Source organism: Nuphar pumila, chromosome 1, assembly GCF_984573655.1.
Source record: "Nuphar pumila chromosome 1, dmNupPumi1.hap1.1, whole genome shotgun sequence".
NCBI lineage: Eukaryota > Viridiplantae > Streptophyta > Magnoliopsida > Nymphaeales > Nymphaeaceae > Nuphar > Nuphar pumila.
Window position 1 is genome coordinate 166,150,434 of NC_143249.1, and position 21,414 is coordinate 166,171,847.

Here is a 21,414-nt window from a genome sequence, read left to right on the forward strand (position 1 = left end):
CTCGCTTTCCTCTTTTTCTTTTTCTTTTTCTTTTTTTTTTCGCTTCCCGCTCACTTCCGGTTCGCTTCCTAGGTTGGTTTTGAGACGACTCTTGGTTCACTTCTATGTTGTCCCATGCTTCCCGCTTCCTAAAATTTTGAAAGTACCTTGTTTCCCACTTAAACTTCCCGCTTTCCGCTCCCGCTTCCTCGACTGACAACTTTGGGCTGGACTCGTTAAGATGTCCCTCAGACTTGCAAAACCACCCTAATAAGCCTAGCTGCGAGTGGACACACACGGACAATAGCACTTACAAGGCTTAAGTCTTCGCAACACGAGAGTGAATACTAGTTAAAAAAACATCCCTTGGGTTTAGGGTTGTCAACGGGCCTGGTTTACTCGGACCCGATCTGGACCAAACCCTATAGGGTCTGAGTTCCGTGACAAATAAGAAAACCTGTTTAAAACCCGGGTCCAGAACCGAAGGTCTGATTAATACATGGACCTGGGTATAGTTTGTGAAATTTATACCAGACCCAGGCTCGACCTGAGTTTCGATTAAGACCCACAATTTTTCAATGTAAAAATTATAAAAATTATTATTTTATCGGGTCCGGTTCATGTATTTCTTATCGAGCCCGGGTATGGTTTCTCTTACAGTAGACCCGATTAGACTCAGGTCCAGATCCAATACCATACCAAAAAATCTAGTCCAAGTCTGATTCCACCTGGGTCCGAACCAAACCCGACCCGTTGACACCCCTAATTGGGTTGATGTTACCTTCTGCCCAGAATGTCTTGCTTATGAATCTCCAAACAATTTGCTGCACTAATCACTATTCTGCATGCATCATGTGAGTGAGTGAGTCTAACTTGATGGGTTAGCTGAACCTACTTTAATGGGCCCAAACCTAACAGGATCTGAATAAGTAGTATCTGCCGTGTGAAAAAGATCAAATGGGTTGCAAAGACACTCGCACTCTAAAAAAATACGAAGACGATTTACTTGGTTCGACCATTACTCTACGTTCAAAGAAAAAACCTTCTCTAATTATATTTTTTCTCTCAACATCTCAATGAGAGAGAGAATTATATATATATATATATATATATATATTATTATATCATGTACTTCACACGTTATTTCTCTTTACAAATTCATCTATCTGTATTATTATATCATGCACTTCACACGTTTTTTATCTTTACAAATTCATATATCCTTTGTTTAGCAAGTGTTTCAACATTCCACAACTTGCTTTTACATTGAAGCATATTTAGCTATTTTCTTTGGCTTGAAAAATGATAAGATAATCAAGCGTGACCCTTAAGATTATGACTTAACGTCTTTGAAGGAGTCTTGAGATTCCAAGTCTTCTTGGCTAAGAATTCCTTTTTGGTTGCTTTCTTTAATTGTTCAACATCCATCTAAGCTGGACATGTCTGGAGTCTCTAGAGCCTAGGGATGTGAGTGGATCGGGGGCGGAGGTGGGGGACAAGGTCTCCACCCCCATTCCGTCTCAAAATTCTAGCCTCCATCCCTGCCTCCATCCCCGTTTCATGTCCTCCATCCCCAGTCCAAACGGAGTGAGGCAGGGGGGAGCCCCGTTTCTCCCCAGTCCACTGCCATCCTTGAAGGCATTTTAGTTTTTTTTACTAAGGGAGATCAGGGACAGGGCGAGACGGGGCGGGAGAAAGTATAAGTCCATCACCACCTTCATCCCCGCACGGGTTTTGATTTTAACCATCATTTCTTCCTCCATCCCCGTTTCATGTACTCCATCCCTGATCCAAACAGAGGTGGGGCAGGGCCCCGTTTTCCCCCCGGTCCACTGCCATCTCTACTAAAGCCTTCTTCTTTGGACCAGATCCAGTCTTCATAACTCGGTTCTGGTTTAACATTGTGGACCTGGTGAGGAAAGCTCTGGATCCATTGACAACAGTACTTGTTGGGATTTGACAGGTCAGGTATCCAACCCATCACGGGGCACTCAAAAGTCAAAACCCTTCCAAATGATCTCTAAGGGGGGTGTTTGTTTCATGCCCTTTTACTATGAAAGATGCTCTTTAGTAGGAAATTAGATCCTCTTTTCTTAAAAGATGAAACAAACATGTTCATGAGAAATATGTGATAGGATCCAAATAATAAATGCCAAAAAACAGCTTTCCTGTGAAAATGAGTTCATAGCTCCCCCCATGGGAAGCACTTTCCCTCCAAGGTGGCTCTTTTAAAGGAAATTCTGTGGCCCTCAAATCTTACCCTCTGTGGCCTTCAATTGAAGCTGGATCCTCTCTGACCTGTAACAAGTAACTCAGATCAGTTCCTTTCTTAGTCCCGATTCCTGTTTAAATTCTATATATAAATGAGAAACTATCTCCAACGGGCATGAGGGGTGCAGGTGCTCGTAAAGTTCTACACTGCCAACACTGAATCAGGTCCATACTATAATGGTGGTTTCTTCACGCTAATTGAAAAAAAATCTACATATAAATTTTAGTGCAAACACAAATTCAATTCCCCATTTAAAACAGACTTTTTATTACAACTGAATCCGTTGGTTTGTAGTTTAATTGTAAGCATTTTTCTGAAGTTGCTTAGACTTATTATTGCATATGAAGAGCTATGAGCCCATGTTTTATTCCATAGTAGAAATTTTCTCCCAGTCAATAATTCACAAGTAGCTTGAATCCTTTTCAATGAAATTGAAATGTGTATTTTTTATTTTTCTTATTAATATAAAGTTGTATTTTTCCAATAATTTTATTAGGATGATGGCTTTTGGAGTCCTTGTAGGTGGTTAGCTTTGTAAACAAGTTCCATTCCAATACTTATGAATAATTATCTGATGCCTATTGCAAGAGAAAGACATGAGATACTTTTCTAACTTGTTTGAGTTATTATCTGGTGCTTGATCCAAGTTTAACTACTCAACATAAATCTACTGTTAGTGAGTGTCCACCAAGATAGAAGATAATAGCATGCCACCTAATTAGTCCATTGGCCTTAGGCTGCAGCTCTCTACCTATAGAGCTGATAGGTCAGCCAAATGTGTAAGAGTCGATCAATGCTGCGCTGTTACGCAGGATTTGAACTTTAAACTTGTTGGTTGCAATCCAAAGCTTCGATTATTTATTTTACACTACATTATGTGATGAAAAATATATCTAGAATGTATTTATATTCATGTTGGGACTTATTGAGCCCATTCTGTGAGTTTCAACGAGCTCTTTACGAGCCAAGTGCAAGCCAAGCCACAAGGTTTGACCCATTTCTCAGACCTACCTACTGCTCATGTTGTTCGTGACGCTTCTACTGTCAACAACATTATGATATTATGCTTGATCTTTGTAATTAATTGATCTAAGATGAGGGATGACTTTTGTTACTAGAAAGTCAATATTTTAGTTGTGTTCTTAATTCATATGGAGGACTTCACCAAAGTCCTCTCTCTCTCTCTCTCTCTCTCTCTCTCTCTCTCTCTCTCTCTCTCTCTCTCTCTCTCTCTCTCTCTTGGATAGTTGCACTTATCCAAAGTCATACAAAGTTTGTAGTTTACTTTTGAAACCCAAACACCGGAGTCAACTTGCCTATCTCCCCCTCTTTTTCAACTAGCTGTAAACGTGTCATCAACTTTCATTTTGTATTTTCTTGGCCTTAGTTTTCTTTGAGTGGGGTTCACACCATCAATCCAAAGGGGTCCAATTAAGACACCCACTTAAACATGAACCGTGTTATACTATTTACTTGGCTTGTCAAACTTTGCTTCTTACGCGAGTTTATTATGTCAAGTTGGTGCCAAGTAGGGACCAGTGAGTTATTATGGTCCCAAGATTCTGGGCCATGCATTTGTGTCGTGGGTACTTGTGAGTCAAAGTGTGTGGGTACCTTGACTTTGAAGGAACTTGGATCGTGGTGTGCACAACAAAGACAAGAGGAGAAGAGAAATGAGAAATAGATTAATGGCCTACTTTAGGGGGATGCTCGATGTGATTATCGAGAGCTCTGATTGTCCTGCAGAGGTAGGGGTGGAGAATTTATTCTCTTCTGAGTAGTCGTTACCCAGTCATAACCAATTTCATTGGATTCTCAATTTTTTTTGGAAACCCAATGAAGAGTGGGCCCACCACTATCTTGGTGGTTTCTATCTCAATGGCCCACTACTCTAGTGGGTCATTGGATTTCATGTGAAACCCATTTGGTCATACTAGATCAGTACCACGATCCAACATCTCCTACTTGGTCATATGGGTCAAACACCCATATTGTATTAAAATCAGTGCATTATGTATTGCACTAATGACATTATGAAGTTTTACATGCACTAGTTGGATTTCTCTTTCATGATATATCTCTATCATGAGGCTATTCACAAACTTGGTTATTTTTTTTATCATGTCACAAATTTTATCATAACCTTTAATTTGTATATCAATTTATTTCAAGTATTCACGGTTTACTGCATACTAAGTTATGTAGTTCATATATAAAAAATAAATACATTATAATATGGGTCTCACATAGTCACAGGGTTCTTGTGGCTCTTCTTGACTATACTATAAGCATGCACTTTAGTGGAGTACTATAAAATTTATTAATTCATAAATTTGTGATTTGCCAAACATCACAAATATTCTCACTTTTCAATTTTTCACCATAGCCTATACTCTCACTTTCCATATGTATTATCACATGTTGATCACTACCTGATCATTTTAGATCAGTATATCTAGATCCAAATAGTCATAAATGTGACTGATCGACACCATTTAACATTTCATGCATGAAAACAAAATATCCGTTCATGCATTTATAAGCATACCATAAGGAGCATTATGATTATTTATCATTATTATAGATAAATATCTTCACATGCATGTATAAAATTATAATGCAGCTCCTACTTTTTCAATGCATTGTATTTATGCAATATTTGCATTAAGCCATGACATCATGAGATTTTTACATACACTAGCTGCATTTTTCTTTCATGATTATCATCATCATGAGGATATTCACAGACTATGTTGATTTTCCATCATAAAGTAAAGCATAAATCTCTATATCTAATACCAATTTTGGATATACACTAGAACCATATCTAATGAGAGTTATCACATTATCATTTGGATATGCTAAATATGATAAGTCACTTTCAAGGCTTTAATCAAATCACAAGCTTGAACATTTAAGTTTAAATTCATGATTGGATCCATATATATCCAAATTTATTGGATTTGTATGATTCTATATCCAAATCCGACTTGAGATGTTATCTATCAAGTCCAATATGATCCATATTAAAATGGATCTCCATACAAGCTTAAATAAAATCATGGATCACTCAGGATTTGACCATAATCTAAATCCCTATCCAAAACCATATATTTCAAATGCAAATGGATCCATATTACACATTTATTATTCTACTTATCTTGATCTAACCATGTCAATCTTGGACCTATACAAAGTATATGTCATTATTAGGTCCAAATATCTGGGTGATTCAAATTCAACATAAAATTTGGATCAAATCTAGATTCATTATATATATATATATATGGTCTCTGGATTAATTCTGGATCTATATCCCATATCCAAGCATAACACTTATTCAGATCTAATCATAAATCTTGAATCAAATCTTCATCTATATTCTATATGGTAATTATACTTATCTAGATCAATCACAAACTTGGATCAATTATAGATCCATACAAGTTCAACAAAACCCAATAACATTGTTTGGATCCAAAACTAATTCAACTAGATCAATACTCAATCAATTTGATCTATCCTGATCAGTATATGTTCAACCGGATCTAATATGCTTTATTGGATCAAACTAAATCTAATATGTTTTATTGGATCAAACTAGATCTATGTCACCTTACTTGATCCAAACATCTGATCTAATACATTATCAAATCCAATCTTAAGTCAAACATTAAATTTAATAGATCTTACAGATAAACTTGATCTAAATAAAAATTAGATCAATGCAAACCATACTGGATCCAGATATAATATGATCCAAAACATAAACATAATGTTAAGCATATAAAAAAAATGCAATAACAAAAAAAAAGAATTTCAAGATCCACAAAGTTTTATCAGATCCAACTAGGTCTTTATAAAATTACATGTATCAACTAGATCCAAACATGTCTAGATAATGCTCTGAGAGGTATTCCGCTAAACAGAAGCATTTTTCTGCAAAATCAGAAAAGTCAAAATAGTTCTGGGTAAAATCAATAATCTAGAATGCTAAAACATAATTTTCTGAGTTAAACAAAAAATTATAGGTGTTTTTTTATAATTTTAGAAAAGTTCAAAAACCAGTTATGAGAAAATCCTCAAACTATAACCATGTCTCTAATATTTTTATAGAATAGGTATTTTTTAAAATTTCCCAAAAGCATAGCCCCTGTTATGTAAAAAGTATAGGCAGAATTAATAGAAAAGAAAAGGGGCAGAAAGGTAAAACCCATTTTTTTTTTAAATTTAAAACAAAAAAATGAGTGGTTGGTGAAACCCTAACTTTACTCTTTTTTTAATTTAACAATGAAAAAGTGGGGAGCCTTTAGGGTTCTCTCTTTATGAGAGAAAAGAGGGAGAGACGGCAGTTGTTGTCGCCCTCTACCTATCCTCTATTTTTTTTACTTACTCCCGTAAAAAGAGGAGGAGCCTTAGGGTTTCCTCTCTTACGAAAAACAAAAATCACAGGAAAGGGGGTGGTAGCTACGCCGCCTTCAATGCAACCATCCCACGACGGCAGAAAGGTAGAAGCGGAAACCATGCCACCTATGATGCAACCATCTGAGGCCACCACATGCCGGTGGTCAGCCGGCCAAAGCTCCACTGTGGTCCCCCCAACATCGCCTCGCTCATCTCCGACGGGGCGTCGAGCACCATCACCATCCTCTGCCTTTTCTTCCCACAACCACCTCCAGCAGCAAGGGCTCGACAAAGGAGTGTCCTCCTACACCGCTATATCTCATGGCAACACGGGTCGGGTTCTCCTCTTCCCCTTGCATCACCTGTCGGTCACCGCCTCTTAATGCATTATCCACCATGCTCAACGATCCAACCGAGAAATTTCGCCGGCTGATGAAGATGGTGGAGAGATTTTTTTTTTATCTAGTCTAATTTTTTTTATACAAAGAAGAGACATAGGCCACATGTGCGGAGAGAACATTCTGCCTAGGCTCGCTTGCATCACCAGCACTGGTCGGTCTCTCATTGTCGGGTCTGGAAGCACCCACTGAAAGCACCACGGTTTTTTGGTGAAGCATGGGAGGTCCATGCGCTAGCTCCTCCGATGGAGAGGTCATAGTGAGCATGCTTGTCTGGGTCAAATAGTATGGTATAGGCACAGTGAATCTCGATGAAGTCACAGACGGAACCGTTGGAACCCCCCGTCGGAGGCGTCCGGGTGGAGCCGCTTGGAGAGAGAGCACTAGACGACCTTGATCTCCACAAAGGAGGCCTTCTTCCTGACGCAGAGTACCTTATAGAGTGTCAGTGGTTTCCCTCTGTCCCAAACGCCAACAACCACCACCCAGTGGAAAGGGGTTTTTTCTGTGCCCCTGACGTCAACAGTGAAGGCTGCTAGAGTTTGGTAGGGATCGTCACTCCCGATGAGAGGACAGATGGCTTTTTGGCGACTGGGTGGCTGAATTTTTGGTGACAACATCAAATGGAGAAGATCGTTGATTGGAAAGGCTGAATATAGTGAATCGAGCCGGTCACAGAGCATGTCCGCGAAGTGGATGATGAGCGGGGGCTGCAGCCCAAGCCCACCAAGCGACTTGGGCTTTGTAACCTTTCTAACAACCATCATGAGTTCGATCTCGACGTAAGGCATCATCGCGACTCCATACGGTCGGGCAGAGAGGTTCCTGGCAACATTGAAGGAGAAATAAGGGGTGCCTCAACAGTTGATCTTGTACAGAGAAGCCAACTGGTCAGGAGACCATGCAACTGAGTTGTGATCGTTGTTGTCGACAGTATAGGCATGGTTGTAGGACCCATCCGGCTGAGAAGAAACATTCAAACGTTGGGACTGTGCACACCAAAAAATGTGGCTCTAATACCACTAAAGGAACTTGGATCGTGGTGTGCATAGTGAAAACAAGAGAAGAATAGAAATGAGAAATAGATTAATGATCTGCTTCAGGAGGATGCTTGATGTGATTATCGAGAGCTTTGAGTGTCCTGCAAAGGTAGGGGTTGAAGAGTTTATCCTCCCGTGGGTAGCCATTACCCAACCATAACCAACTTCATTGGATTCTCAAATTTACTGGGAATCTATTGAGGATTGGGCCCACCACTATCTTGGTGGTTCCTATCTCAATGACCCACTACTCAAGTGAGTCATTGGATTCCATGTGATACCCATTTGGCCACACTGGATCCATACCAGGATCCAACAGACTCTGCTTTTTAGATAGTTTGTGTTTATGGTTCTGTGTATGTGATAGATGTCGACAAACCCGACTTATGGCAAGATTTTGGAGGCTCTCTGAAACCTTACTCGAGGCGAAGAAGCCCTGAGTGGAGCTGTGCGACATTTGGCACGTAATGTGCATATGTTGGCACCTCCATGTGCCAGGTGTTTGGAAGATCACGCGGGGCAGATCTGTCCCCGTGAGTTGGCTGAGTGCCCCTACTGTAGTCTTTGTGGGCATGTCGAAGAGGAATGTCATACGAAACAGAGGGATGAGCTCTGGAAGAGCAATGCGGAAGATATTGACGATGTTTCTTCAGTCTCTGGATCTTTGGTTGTGGAAGTGCATAGCCAGGACAGAGAAAGACGCGGAGTGATCGATTCTCCCCATTATTCTCCCGAGTCCTACCCCTATGCTATTTCTTCGGAGTACGTGCCATCGATTCTGAGAGAAGTTTAGGAGATCTCTGACACGCCGCCGAGGAATGTTGTTTCTCCTCTACGTGTTAGGCCGAGGCGCTATGGTAGTTGAAAGGACTACAGAGACTTCTACACCAGCAAGTCATGATTTTGTGACATGTTGTTTTGATGTTAGAAACACTGAGTCAATGTTTCATTTTTGGTTTTGTCCCATTTGAGTTGTTCGTAGTGCTTGTTTAACCTTGTCTTGATGAAGGGTATTTCTGTAATGTTTCCAGTTTCCTTATTAATGAAATAGAAATTTTCCTATCTCTATGTACTTGCCAGTTTCTTATGTGTGAATTTTACGTACTTAGATGGCATGGCGTACGAGGTGTGACGACTTCATGGAGACTTTGAACAACCTTACAGAGGTTGTCGGACAACAAGCAGAGACCATGAGGAACATGGGCGAGCATATCCAGCAGGCCGCCCAGGGGCAAGGAGTACCTGCCCAAGATCCCGTTGCAGCGGTACCTTACAAACAATTTATGAGCTTGAACCCTCCCTCGTTTGACGAGAAGTCGTCGCCAGATGCAGCCGAAGATTGGATCAGAGAAATAGAGCATATTTTCTGTGTCTTACAAGTGGGTTATGATCAGAAAGTAGATTTTGGGACATATCGTCTTAAGAAGGATGCAGAAAGATGGTGGGCGACCACCTGGGAGATAAAATTCGATAATCAGACTGTAGAATGGGACCAGTTCGTAGAAGTGTTCTACGTGGCTTACTTTCCAGCTCACGAGAGGAGCCAAAAAATGCAGGAGTTTCTTGACCTTTAGCAGGGCAGTTCTTCTCTTGCGGAATACGTTACCCGATTCCGCAGTCTGGAGAGGTTTTGTTCGCACTTATACACGACAGAAAAGGAGTGAGCGCTTAAATTTGCTCGGGGTCTGAATCCAGTCTTACGGACGAAGGTGTACACATGTGCACCAATGACGGTAGATGAAGCTTTAGAGACAACATCCTTACTGGAGCATGACTGGAGCGAATCGCAGAAGACTCCTGTACCACGTCAGCAGCATCAGAATCCTGGCCAAAAGAGTTGGCCGAGGAAGAGGTGTACACCCGACCCATTTATTAAATGGGGTCGGGTTGGCGGGTGAGCATACCTCAACATGAACCCGACCCGTTTATTAAATGGGTCGGCTGTGGCAAACACGAACCTGACCCATTTATTAAACAGGTAACCCGACACGACACGGTTAACCCGTTTAATAAACGGGTCGGGTCGGGTAAATGGGTTGGGTTCGTGTTAGCAGGCGGGTTGGTGGGTCGGGTCGGGTAAATGGGTTGGCGGGTCGGTTCGAGTAAACGGGTTGACCCGCTCGCCTAACCCGTTTATTAAACGGGTCAGCCGGGTTGGCATACCCCTAACACGAACCCGACCCGTTTAATAAACGGGTTAGGCGGGTCGACCCGTTTAAGCCAAACCCAAACCCGCCTAAGAAGCGGCTTGGTAGGTCGGGTTGGCGGGTCGTGTCAGAAATTGCCATCCCTAGATTGCACGTATGAAATAATGTGGGTCCAATTCGGATTGATGTGAATTATTTAAAGCAGATCCTTCCCCACCCCCCCCCCCCCCCACCCCACCTCACCCCTTCCCCTTTTCTCTTCAATCACCGACTGCTGATGGGTTAACCTCTGGTACCCTTGAGGGCCCTAATGCCTGTTGGGGAATACAACCAGCTTCAATCTTGCAGCAAAGGATGCCACCTGTGGGTTTCGGCCATGTGAACATGGTCATTCACAAGTCACCTTTACCACATGAGGGGAGCCCTTGTGGGCAGCAAAGTGCAGTCCTAAGTGTATTGGCAAGCTCCTCAAAAGGAAGACGTGAATTTCAATGGGTAGCAAACTCCGTTTAAAGTGTGTCATGAAAATAAATTTGAAAACCAAACAAAAATGAATGAAAAATGTTTGTATTATCTTTGTAAAATGGCATGCTTTTTGAAATACCTACCAATTTGATAAAATCTCTCACATATCCAAAATCGCTGATACTCAACTTTTTTAGGACATTTTTATCTTTCGCACATGTGAACTTACTAAGGTTTGTGCGGTATATAGGCATATTGTAGGAAGTTCTCAACCTTTCAATAAAAAGAACCAGGGTGGAAGGAAGTTTCATCCTCAGTCAAAGAAGCAGCGCAACAACAACAAAAACAGCAACAGTAACACCCGCCAGATTCAGTATCAGAACCGTAGACCCCAGTACCACCAACGCCAGCAGCCGCAGCAGAAGCAGCTTACCACGGTCAGTTGTCCGAAATGTACCACAGATCATCCAGGGTGACCTTTCCCACGGGACACAGGTGGATGCCTTTATTGCGGAAAGATGGGTCATTATATTCGGGATTGCAAAAAAAAACAGGCGGATGACCAGTGCAGGAATACGCCGAGTACTTCCCAGCCAACATAGCAGCGACAGCCCGCTACACAGCAGCAGCAGCAGCAGCCGTATCCATCAAAGCCAGCGAACCAGAAGGTCATTGCCGGTCGAGCATACGCGGCAACAGTTGAGCAAGTGACCAAGGCAGAGTTGGTCCAAGGTACGATTTCAGTAGCCGGACATGAAGCATTTACTTTGTTTGATTATGGTGCTACTCATTCGTTCATAGCAGCTAGATTTGCTCGTACTTTACCTTTGGCGGTCGAGCCTTTGAATTTCCCGTTGGAGGTTCACACTCCAACTGGAGAACAGTCTTTTTGTGACTCGTATATTCTAAACATTGCAGTGTCAGTGGCAGAGCAAAACCTGTCAGCTGACGTTATCCTGTTAGATATGACAGAGTACGATGTGATTTTGGGCATGGATTGGCTTTTCAAGTACCATGCTCAAGTCTTTTGTCGGGAAGGCAAGGTTGTTCTTTTTCGGTCTGATCGTCCTGTTTTGGAGATCAAGCTTCCTCGACCTCTGTGCAACAGCCGCATGATTTCTTTTTTCAAGGCTTAGAAGTATCTGCAAAACGGGGGTACTGCTTTCTTAGTCAGTGTGGCCCCAGTTGAACCCGAGATGGTGTTGATCGATGACTTGGACGTGGTTCGAGAGTTTGTCGATGTGTTTCTGGAGGAGCTACCTGGGTTACCTCTGAGGCAAGAGATCGGATTCGGTATCGAGTTGATGCCTGGAACAACACCGATTTCCAAGGCACCATACCGTATGGCTCCAACGGAACTTAAAGAGTTGAAGCGTCAGTTGGAAGAACTTCTCGATCAGGGTTTTATTTGACCTAGTGCTTCACCGTGGGGAGCACCAGTGTTGTTTGTACGGAAGAATGATGGATCCCTGAGGTTGTGCATCGATTATCGGATGCTCAATCAGGCGATAATTAAGAACAAGTATCCATTACCGAAGATCAAAGATATTTTTTTATCAGTTGCAGAAGGCGAAGGTCTTCTCGGAGATTGATCTCAGATTGGGCTACCATCAGCTTCGTATCCAAGAGGATGATATTGCGAAGACAACTTTCCGGACTAGATATGGATTGTATGAGTTCGTGGTGATGCCTTTTGGCCTTACGAATGCTCCAGCAGCGTTCATGGATCTGATGAACCGGATCTTTCGTCCATTTGTGGACTCATTTGTGATAGTATTCATTGATGACATCTTGGTCTATTCGGAGAGTTCAGAGCAACATCGAGAGCATCTGCGGATTGTTTTGAGTACTCTTCGTGAGTATCAGTTGTTCGCCAAATTCTCTAAGTGTGAGTTTTGGCTTGAGCGCGTCATGTTTCTTGGCCATGTGATATCGAAGGATAGAGTATCCGTCGATCCAGCGAAAGTCGAAGCAGTTCTGGGTTGGAAGCAGCTTCAGAATGTGTCTGAGATTCATAGTTTTCTTGGATTGGCCGGTTACTATCGACGTTTTATCCAAGACTTTTCGAGGATCGCTTTACCTTTGACGAAGCTGTTACGAAAATGTGTTAAGTTCGTGTGGAACAGTGCCTGTGAGAACAGTTTCCAGATCCTGAAGACGAATTTACAACCTCGCTGGTGTTAGCTTTACCCTCGGGTAGAGGTGGTTTTGTGGTGTACACAGACGCCTCTGGTACCGGTTTAGGTTGTGTGCTTATGCAGCATGGTTGAGTGATTGCCTATGCCTCCAGACAGTTGAAGACTCATGAGCAGAATTATTCGACGCATGACCTATAGTTGGCAGCAGTTGTGTTTGCTTTGAAATCGTGGCGACATTATCTATATGGGGAATCATTCGAGGTCTTTTCAGACCACAAGAGCCTCAAGTATTTGTTCTCTCAGAAGGAGTTGAACATGAGGCAGCGTCGATGGCTTGAGTTCATCAAGGACTACGATTTCGCGTTGTCTTACCACCCGGGTAAGGCGAACGTTGTGGCGGATGCGCTTAGTCGCAAAGCGAGTGGTGTTCTGGCTAGTCTTGTGTGGAGCCAGAAGCTTATTGAAGATTTCGTAGCCTGGAAATATTTTTCTGTTGGTAATGGTTCGATCAGATTGTCTGGTCTGACCATTCGATCCGAGTTTTTGCCGAAGCTCGTAGAGGCTCAGAAGCTTGACGACCAGTATGGCAAGTTTCTAGCCTTGGCTGAGCAAGCAGATTCTTTTTTTATAGTGGCTGAAGATGGCAGCGTTCGTATGAGAGATCGCCTTTGGGTTCCGAGCAACCCAGAGTTAAAGAGAGAAATTCTTGACGAAGCTCATATGTCAAGATACACGATTCATCCCGGAGGAACAAAGATGTTCAAGGACTTACAGCGAAAGTATTGGTGGCATGGCATGAAGCGAGAGATAGCGGCTTATGTGGCAAGGTGTTTAACTTGTCAGCAAGTCAAAGCGGAACATCAACGTCCCGGCGGTACCTTGCAGAGGATTTCGATTCCTCAGTGGAAATGGGAGGATGTTACGATGGATTTTATGGTAGGTTTACCACTGACTAGGCGTAAACACAATGCGATTTGGGTAGTTGTGGACAGACTCACCAAGTCTGCTCACTTCTTGCCGATCAGAATCAGTCAGTTGCTTGAAAGTTTAGCTGATTTGTACGTTAGAGAGATCGTCTGATTGCATGGTGTGCCGAGATCTATCATTTCTGATCGTGATCCCCGATTCACTTCACGATTGTGGGGTCAGTTGCAATCTACTTTGGGGACGAAGTTGAAGTTTAGTACAACTTTTCATCCTCAGACGGATGGACAGTTCGAGTGGACGATTCAAACGTTGGAAGATATGTTGTGTGCTTGTATACTTGATTGGAAGGGTGAATGAGATTCACACCTATGTTTGGTAGAGTTTGCATATAACAACAATTATCACGCTAGTATCGGGATGGCCCCGTATGAAGCGTTGTATGGTAAACCTTGTCGGTCGCCATCTTATTGGGACGACATCGGTGATTGATCGAGCGAAGCGCCGATTCTTCTACAGCACTACACACAGCAAGTGCAGAAGATTCATGAACGTTTGAAGGTAGTGCAAGATAGGCAGAAGAGTTACGCCGATAAGAGACATCGCAAATTGTCTTTCGATGTTGGAGACATGGTTTTTGTCAAAGTTTCACCGACGAAGAGCATGTTTCATTTTGGAAAGAAAGGGAAGCTGAGTCTGAGGTATGTTGGACCGTTCAAGATCGTGACAAGGATTGGTGAAGTGGCATATTGTGTCGAGTTGCCTCCACAATATGCTCACATTCACAATGTGTTTCACGTGTCGATGCTCAGGAAGTACATTCCTGACCCATCGCATGTCATTCAGTACAAAGAGGTGGACATACAGGAAGATCTGACTTTGTCAGAACGGCCTATCGAGATTGTCGATCGAAGAGATCAAGTTTTGCGTACCAAGACTATTCCGCTAGTTAAGGTACGTTGGCAGCACCATGGCATTGAAGAATGCACATGGGAACCAGAAGCAAGCATGAGAGAGACTTATCCAGAACTTTTTGTAACCTCCTAAAGGTGATTTCGCGGACGAAATCCTTTTTAAGGAGGGGAGGATGTAAGATCCACAACTTTCATTTTGATGTATATTGTGTAATTATGTGGAAATCGATGAATTTTTATGTTTTGGCAATTTCTGAAGATTTGCTTATTTTGAGAACTGGGTTAAATCGCGTGATTTTATGTAAATAGAACGATTTCGGGAAATCTAGAATGAATCAACCTCCAAAACTTTTAGGGTAAGTTTGCAATAGGGTTGTAGTGATACACCCCAAATTTGAGATCCAAACGATGGGAAAACCTTGTCAGTACATGTGAATTACGAGTTTTAATCTAAGATTGGACCCGAATCTTGAAACGCTTAATTTTAGCAAACAAGAGATAATTTTCTTAAGGGTATGGACCATTCTACGTTAATTAAGGTTATATAGAGAACTGAATATTTTGTTGGAATTAAATTAGTATTATAATGTAGTAAATATGCATTATTTTACCATTAACTCAATATGCCACGCAGTGGTGCACTGCAGCCACCCGCTTTCTCTTTTTTTTATTTTACCTTTCTTCTCTTTTTTCTGGACTTAGCCGGCGTGCTAGGCTCAATCCAGTTCTATCGTGTTTGGGACTGGTGTAGTGGTTCATGCTGGACTGGGTCCAGCATGACCAGACCTCTTTCGGCCCCTATGTATTGATTTTAGATTCTTTTTTTTTATTGTTGTTTCAGGTCGATGGTTACTTCTGGGCTTGGGCGCATGGGTCAGCCGGGTACCCCAAGCACCTTAGCAGGTTGGGGCCGACCCATGGCAAGTGCTCAACCCTGCTCAGACCTTATGGTTCATAACCCAGAGCTTTTGTGTGTGTGTGGTCGGGTCCAACGGACCAGACCCCTCTTTGGCCGACCCTCCCTCCTTTGTTAGAGCTAGCGCCACACGGGTGGCCTGTGCTCGTGCTTAGCACTTAGGCACCTAGCCTTCCTTCTTTTCCCATTATTGTTCCCCTACAGCTGGTTACCTTCGCGATAGGTCTAAGCCTAGTTCAAACCAGATTGTTTGGCAGCCTGGGCACGACACAAGGTGTCAGCCCTGCTTGCTTCCTTTTTTTGGGGGCCGGATGGAGCCTCGTGGTGCCGAGCACCCAGGACCTTCTTCATTCGGCCGTTTCCAGTTGCACACAGGTCTGAAACATGATTCAGACCTGTGTATGTGTTAGAAACCAGGTTGGCACATGGTGCTAGCCATGGTTTTTAGGAGCGTCGGGTGCCAGCCACATGGTGCTAGGCACCCGGGGCCACCCGAGCTAACCCCATGTGGGTCAGGGTCTAAACCGAATGGTTCAGACCTATAGTTGGCTGACAGCAACTCGGTCTTATGAACCAGACCGACGGGGTCCAACTCTTTGTGCTCAACTCGCAGACTTAGCCATGGTTTCCCTTGTCGGGGCTTAAATCAACCCCAACCAAACCCCTTAGCAGGTAGGGCCCAATCCACGAGTTGGACCAGACCTTGAAGGTAGGCACGACAGCCTGGTCCGTAGGACCTCACCATCATGATATTTAGAGCCGTTGGCAGCAAGTGTGCGGATCTTCGTATTGGCACCCTTGCAGCCCCGTTATGCCATATCATGGTTGTTAACACTCTAAATCAGTCCGCACCTACTTAGGTCCGAACCATAGTGGGTTCTGGCTGACCTTTGACTTGTCCCTCACCCTCTCGTTAGTTGATTAGGGTTTGGCATAAGTGTTCGTGCCTCGAGATTTAGAGAATGCGATATATATATATATATATATATATATATATGTATGTATATACATATATATCTATATATATATATATATATATATATCGGTGTGTGTGTATATATATATATATATGTGTATGTATGTATACATATAAGGTCGTATCTTATTGAGTACATACAATTGCTTTTTATACCATTAAAAATCATAAACATAAAAGAACATCATATTCTATAGGTATCAGATATTTGCATAGTTGGTAAGATATTTGTCTCTCTACATAATTAGATATGTGATATTCTTATAAGTGATTTTACTCTATTATTTCCGAAGTTACAATTAGAGGAGGTTCGCATTTGTTGTATTTGTGTGCTTCATAAAGGACTGAAAAAAAAAATGTAAATATACATTTAAGTGAGGGTTAAAAAAAAGAGGCTTGCACGGTTTTCAATAACTCTGGTATAAAATACATGATTTTACTAAGGTATTTGTGAAGTTGTGCTTCGTGAAGATCGCAAAAACATAGCTGTAATCATACATTTAAGTGACAATTAAAGAAACGAGGAAGGCAGTTCTCACGGTTTTATGTGTTCCATGCCTGTATCCATGTCCATGTCCATATGAGAAAAAAAAAATATCCCTACCCTAATTCCTGTGAATCTCATAAAGTGTTTTCTTGAAGATTAATGTATCATATTAGAAAAGAGAAATACATTACTTAGGTCAACCAGCCACTTTAGTATGGAGAGAGAGAGAGAGAGAGAGAGAGAGAGAGAGAGAGAGAGAGAGAGAGAGAGAGAGAGGAGTGTTTCACGCCACTAGTTGTAGACTTGTGGTCCTTGTGGAGTTGCAGTGTTGATTATGCTGATCCTGCTGGAGAAAGTAGAGCCAATTGTGGATTGTGATTAGGGTTTAGGATTGAAGATTAAATAATTAATGAAATTTTAGGTTTAGGAAATTATGGTTACTTACCCTAATTAACTTGAAATGATGAAGATTAGGTTAGAATTTAGGAAATTCAACTGACCAAGTTATGAACTTTCTCTAAATTTATCCTAATTAACATAGAAATGATGAACATTATGTGAAAGTTTAGGATTTTTTTTTTATACTGTGTTTTCCAACTCTCTGTGACAAATATCGTGATATTTATAGAAATATCGCCGATATATCATGAGAAATTGCTTGAAAGTTAAAAATGGTAATTTCTCATAAGATTTTCAAACCGTGACAAATATATATCACGATATTTTTATTTTTAAAAGATATTTATCATGAAAACCCCCAAGTTTTTTATTTTTAAATGTTTTTATTTATATTTTCTTATAAAAATTATTTTAAAATTTTTTAATTTATTTTTTATATCATGAAAACCCCCAAGATTTTGCCCGAAAAAATGCAAAATTTATGAAAAATTTCAAAATTTCTCTAGTTTTTTTGCCTGAGGAGATTTTGCCGTTTTTAACTTTTGTCACTATGTTCCAACTTAAGAGTTAAAAAAAAATCTTAAAAGTTACTGTATAAAAGAAACGGGCCGCGGGCTAGCCTGCATGCTTGATCCAATTTGAATGAATTTTCAATTTCAAACAGGCCCGCAACCCGCAACCTGATAATTTGTCGGGTCGGGTTGAGGTCCGGTTCGGGTCAGGAAATTGTTTAAAATCCAAGCCCAAACCTGACCCACACGGGCTAGGCTACCAGCGACCCGACCTGTTGTCCAGCCCTACACGTCACCATATTCAATTATTTTATATTTCACTCTCGTGACATTTAAATACTCAACTTCCTCAGTTGATATCTCTTGATCAATTAAATAATGATAATACAAGGGTTAACCTACGTATCTACCTTCTTGATGTCACATATCATACTCTATCTTGTAGCATTTTAATATTAGATATGTCATCTTAGTCAGTTCAGATATCCCACCTATTATAAGATCTTGTCTACCCCCAACTACCCTAGAAAGACCTGAATTACCTTCATCATCCAAGAAAAGTGAAGAGACTTGGTGCTGCCTTCTAGAAGGTAAGGTCCAGGAGGTGCAAATGGATTGGATTTTATCGGACTTCTGTTCAAATCCATCACATTTTTCTCTTGTATGAATCTTAAAATATGACCCAGATGATTCAGACTTTTATGATCAAAGTTCTCCCAGGTATGGATTTGCATCCGGATTGATGTTTTCTATCACATTTCATCACTTGTCTAATGGTTCCAAGTTCTCAGTTTAGTTGCATGGATCTTAATAGCGAACTGGACTTAATCAAATGGCATCCGCCCAGTTCAAAATCACAGCCCAACACTAAAGATCCGAAGGCCTTGATCTGTCTGTTGACCTCGTAGTCCTCCAATCAAAATCGCTGCCTCAATTGTAACGCCACGAAAATCGAACCGTTGGAATAAAGCAGTTGAGACACGTGTTGAGCATCCCGTTCACCTAACGCACTACGCAGACATTGTGCGTACGCACTACAAACTGCATCGTTTGACTTTTAGATATTAATTCCCTACCGTCCAATTCACTGCAGACTGAATCGAACGGCTATTATTTTTTCTACTGGCTATCATGGGTTTGCCGGTCATGTGAGACAAGGTCAACCTCTCTCCACAGAAGAAAACTGATATTTACGAAAATAGCATCTACAACTTATTAAACCAGATGAAATTACCAAAAATACCACACATGAAGGTGAAATATTAAAGAGGTCCCTTGGATGAAAATATGGACAATGTCAGCATTGCATTGACTTAGTCAAAAAAACAAAAATGATTTTCACATTTCTTGCTTACAAGATAGTTTCTCACCCTACCCATTTTAACTATAAGAAAAAATAGATTTTACCCATGTTGATATTTGAATTGAATTTGAATTTGAATTTGAATCCAAAACCATTTCTACATGAAAGCTGGATACAATGCCAAGTCAACCTCTATCGGAATTACTTATCGACACATGGCAGCGTGGCGACAAACTAAAAGTCATACTTGAGTCACAACTTGATGACAGCATATATATATAGTGACTTAGCATGAATCGAAAGCCTTGTACGCCTTCGCAGACCATTGAATAGTGATGAACATTTTGTATGACCCGGAAAGCTAAACGATGGGGTCATATAGTGTGTTTGCATGCACGTAGCTTTTGACTTGGAGATCACCATACTCAAATGGCCTCTAAGTGGTCCATGCAGTTTAGCTGGTAAAATTGTTCAATAAGGTTGTCATCCTGTTAGGTCCAAGTTAAGCCCATCCTATTCCAATGTGGTATAGCAGTCGACTGAGTCATGTCAAATGAGATTGGTTTATTAAGCTTCATAGAGAGAGGAGGATTTTTAGTCAATTAAAATTAGTAAATGAGGGCATGGAAGTCAATCAAAATCTTCTATTGTTGAGCGTCCCTCATTTTGCCTAAACTTAAGGGCTTGACTGTCAAAATTTTCTATGTGGGACCAGGAAGGGCATTTTGACCAATTTAGTAAAAAATTTACAGAAAGCCTCCAATCTTGTCAAATATCCAAGAAAGATGTTGAACTTTTCTGCTATTACTTTCAACCCCACTTTGGGTTCATTTTTTGACTTAGAAAGCATATTTTGTCAAATGAAACCATAGAAATTATCCTCACACTTTTTTTTACTTAACATAAAATTTGGTATCAAGAAGTGATAAACTATTTTTTTTCAAAAACTTTGTATAAAATTTAAAATATAAAAAACATGCAAAAAAGAAAAGTATATGACCTTGTTAAAATTTAAAATCCTACTGTCATTTTAATATCACAATAAGATAATTATATTGCTGTATTTTGAAAATATTTCATCTCTTGTTATTTGTTATATTTGCTACTTGCATGCATAGTCAACTTAGGATCTTATATTTGAGGGTTTTTTTTTTATTCAATCAAATCCTGTAGATGTGTTTGGTATGGTTAGTTTGTTAAGAATTAACCCTTGGATCATTTTTTTTTATGAAAAGAACACATGACATTTTTATGTGATGAAATTTTGATATGTTTACAATAAATTGATTTCTACCATAAAATCCTGCATACACATCAGAATTTTGTAACTCAAATGTTGATCCTGACTAGACATAATACCTAGATCTTTTCTGTGTGGTTTATATTTACTATAAAGAAAAACTAAAAGAACAAAAGATGCTTTTTTAAGTAATAAAGAAAAACTTTATCTGCTTATTCACTTACAAAGTCATTGATGCAAAAACTTCATGTACCCCTTACCACTATGGAGAATGCTTAGCTTTGACCTCATACCTAAAACTTTATATACCCCTTATCACCGTTAGAGAATGCTTAACTTTGACCTCATACCTAGGGAATCACACGGTTTAGTGGCAGCTATGTCACAAAGATAGGTGGACACCAAGATGCATGATTTGTAAGTTTGAAAATTTTTCGGACAACAAGATATCAAGACAAAGAAAAATTTAATTTTTTAATTTATATTTTTTTTGGTATTTAATGTTAAAATTATAATTTTATTAAAATAAGTCCTTAAATATTAAAAATAAAATTGTATCGTGTGTCCACTCACTGGTGACCTAGCTTACTAGATAATGGAATGTAAGGTGGTTAGCTACAAAAATAATAAATGTTAGGTGGATCCTTTACATTAAATATAAGATTTTATTTATATATAAACAAAAAAATGATTGTACTGTATGACAAAAATGACATGTTTATCTAAATGTCTTATAATTTTTTAAATATGCCTGGTTCAAATTCACAAATTTTAAACTTTTTTAGGACTATTTTACCTTTCGTACGAATGAACTTCCTGATGTGCACTCGATATATTGATATACTCTTCATGTATCACAAACTCTCATTAAAAAGTAGATTAACATATTTTTTATAGACC